We start from the raw sequence: 3,887 nt of genomic DNA, 5'->3' as shown, positions 1-3,887 counted from the left end.
TACGATTGCATCTGCATTCCAGCCATCTTTCTCAACTCCGTGACTTTACGGAGTAAAGGAACAAACGTTTTGATTGGAAAAACAAAGAAAATCCCTTTTTTTTTTTCATCTTACCAGATCTTCCTTTACATCAGTATTTTATGTTCCTTCTTTCATCTGTAAGTTATGCCCTTTGCCTGAAGGCATCGAGACAATACACTTATCTTTGAGATATAACAGTAAGTTATTAGCTGTTCCCCTTTAGATATGATTGCAGATAGTTATTGAAAGTTGTTAATTGACTGCAGATTTGCCCGAGATTCTCTTCCAAGGGGAGGGAATAGAAGTTCGGAGGCAACTTGGAATGGTGCTTGCGTCATGGAGAGCATCACAGAAGAGCGGACTCAGACAGATATTCTTTTTTTGTTCCCTTGATGTCTTGCCTTTAAAAGACCCAACATCCTTATTTGGTATTTTTAATAAAAATCTAGTAAATGGCTTTACGCTAGGATGGTTTCTGAGAAATAAAATCCAAGTCATATTTGTTGTAAATATGCCTAATGTTGCCAGTGATCAGGAGTAATCAGAGGATGTCCTAAATATATTTAGAACACCTACCTCAGATTCCATGAAAAGTTATGTTCTATGTTATTAACTGTTGAATAAAGAAGTTGAAGACCATTAATTAACATTAAAGTAATTTCACAATTTTGGCATGTCTAACCTGTGAAAGAAGATATAAAACAGGAAGAATTTGGTGCTGCAGAAAAATTGAGTTAGTTATTCTATAACACCAAATTTGAATTTCTTTCTTGCTATTTCATCTCACGGTTACTTAGGGCTTTATATGGAAGACCCTTATATCTATGATCTCATTTTCCCTTATTTAAAAAAATCTTATTTTTCCTTCTTTCTACAAAATTATTAGCCACATTTTCCTGTCCAAAAAACCTAATCTCCTTTGCCAAAGGCAGTTAGCTAGTAGGAAGAGATCCCAAAGTCTCCAATTCTGGAATCTGAGTTATTTATACTCAACCATTATAGACCCCCAACTAATGATAGCATCTTTTTCTCTATTTAAAATTTCTCTCTATTAGAGGATTTTCAGATTCTCCAAACAATAATTTTCTATAGCCAGATCTATGCTGTGGCATATTTTATAGTATATTGTATTAGTTAAAAATATTCTCCATATGCCAGTATGTAAGAAAGTAGCATCTACTTTTTAAGTGGGAAAAGCAGTATGATTTGGAGGTATGTATCATGAAACAGAGTCTATTTGAAAAGAATTATATCAAGCTAATCACACCCAAGAAAGACTAGCATGAAGCAGATACTGTTTGGAGGGCAGGTGAAATTTACGGGAAAATTGTATAATCACTTCTAAGTCTACTATCTAGAGATAACCATTAACATTTGCTATGTACATCCTTCTATTTTTTTCCTATGCATGATTTTGTATATATGGCTATTTTTCTTTCCATAAAATGGTATTAAACTGTATATACTGTTTTGTATTCTGCATATTTCATATAGAAGTATATTGTTAACATTTTCCCATGTCAATAAATATTCTTCTATGGCTTAATTTCTTATGGCTACATTGTATTCTGTCTTCTGGGTATATCATGATATACTAACTAGTCCCCACATGTTTCCAATTTTTAAGTTTTTTCAAATTTTTCACTTAAATAACTATAAAAACTGAGTCACTGTGTGCAGATTTTTTGGTATTTATCTCTGATTATTTTCTTAGGATAAATCTCTAGAAATGAAATTTCCTGATCAAACCATTTACACATTCTAATAGCTTGATTGGTTTGGCCAAATTGCTCTCCAAAAAAGATTATCCCTCCATTAGCATTGTGTTAGAAGATACTTAGGATAAGGGAGATATGGAAAATAGGGATTCTGGCAAATAAAACTACCAGTATCTTTTTTTTGTTTTGAAATAATTAAAGATTTCACTAGAAGTTGTAAAAATACTCTGCTTTCCCGGCTAGTAACATCTAACATAACTATAGTATGTTTATCAAAACCAAGAAATATATTCTGCCTGCAAGTTCTTTATCGGGTATGTGATTTGCAAATAATCTTCTCCCATTTTGTTGCTTGTCTTTCCATTCTCTCTCTCTCCCTTTTTTTTTGTCTTTTCATTCTTTTGACAGTGTTTTTCACAGAGTAAAAGTGTTTAATTTTGAAGAGATGTAATTCACTTTTTTTGTTGTTACGTTTTTGGTGTTATGTCTAAAGACTTTGCCTACCCCCAGGTCATGAAGATTTTCTCCTTTTTAAAGTTTTAGAGTTTTTTTTTTTTCATTTAGATCTATTATCCATTTTTAGTTAATTTTTATATAAGTTTTAATTTGCAGTTCATATTTTTGCATATGGATATCCGATTATGGAAGTGATTAATTTTTAAATTGAACTTCTTATTGATGAATTTTCACAAAATAAAATTATATAACCAGCACTTCAGTTGGAAGAAAGGACAGTACCAGCACTACAGACTCCCCTTGTGTCTTATCCTACAATAGCTGCTCTCCCCCTTTGCCACGTAACCACCTCCCTGACTTCTGACATCAGAGATTAATTGGGTCTGTTTTGACTCTCACATAAGTGGAATCACACAGTCCTTGCTTGGACTCCTTTTGTTCCAACATTTTGGGAGATTCATCTGGATTGCCGTATGTAGCAGTTCTTTTATTCTTCCCACTGCATAATATTCCACTAAATGAACATGGCAATTTATCAATTCTGTTTATGGATATTTGGGTCTCCAGTCTGAGGCTGTTATAATCAGTGCTGTTAAAATTTTCTTGTATATGGTTTTTAGTCCACATACGTACACATTTCTAAAGCATGCATCCCTAGAAATGGCTTTGCTGAGTTAGGATATGTTAATGTGAAGCTTTAGAATACTCTGCCCCAAGGTGTGCTGGTGAGTTTTTAACAACCGACTCTGGAGTGGTTGCTCGTTAATAACGCGTGCCAGTTCCTGCAGTGTAAATAATCCCGCTCTGCCCAGTTCCAAGCTACCAGTGTGAAATCTACCAGCTGGCAAACTTCCCGAGAACCCAACAATCGCTTCTTGGTGAGCTCCAGCACACACTACTCATACTGACAAACACTTTCCCAAGCAGTTAAACCAATTTACACTCCTACCCATAGTGAACAAACTTCCAGTTGCTGCATATCAACATTTGGTATCACCTGACTTCCAATCTAATTATGCTGTGTGGTGTGTAATGGTTTCACTTTATGGTCTTAATTTGCATTCCCCTGATGACTACTGAAATTGAATACCTTTGGTTACTACATTTTATACCTGATGTGACAGAGTAATCTTATAATGACACATTTCCCCCCTTCCAGGAATGGAAATATTGGGGCATGTTATCAACTTGGTTCAGATACAGAGAAGTAAGTTTACAATTTTGCATATCTGAGCACCTAGTCTGTAAATTTCAATACTCCATCACTGCCCCACTGGTATAGTCTCTGTGAATTTACCAGGAAACTTAATCCTTTTTTGCTCTTAGTTTCCTAATTTGTAAAAATGTGGATTAGGATTCCTCCCTGTCTGGGATAGTACGGAGATTAAATGAGATGCCTTCCACCGTGCTTAGTATGTGATAAGCATCTAATAAAGCCATTAGATAAGTATTATCTTTTCCTCACTATTTAGGGGAGAACCGTCCTCTTACTTAAGGTAGGCTATTGCTGAGGATTTTAACAGTACCTAGAATTTTAAGTTGACCTGGAGGTTATGACGTTCCGACATTCTGTTAGGGAGGCAGTATAGTATAGCTGCTTTGAGATGGCTCTCTGGAGCCTGTCAGGTTTGAATCCCATGTCTGCTTTTGGCTAGCCTTGCAAGTTGGAGCAAGTTATGTAATTTCTCTGCA

The sequence above is a fragment of the Eumetopias jubatus genome, unplaced genomic scaffold, assembly GCF_037043125.1.
Source record: "Eumetopias jubatus isolate StellerSeaLion01/CBP00866 unplaced genomic scaffold, mEumJub1_p1.0 scaffold_16, whole genome shotgun sequence".
Lineage (NCBI taxonomy): Eukaryota > Metazoa > Chordata > Mammalia > Carnivora > Otariidae > Eumetopias > Eumetopias jubatus.
Note: the sequence above shows the minus strand (reverse complement) of the source record.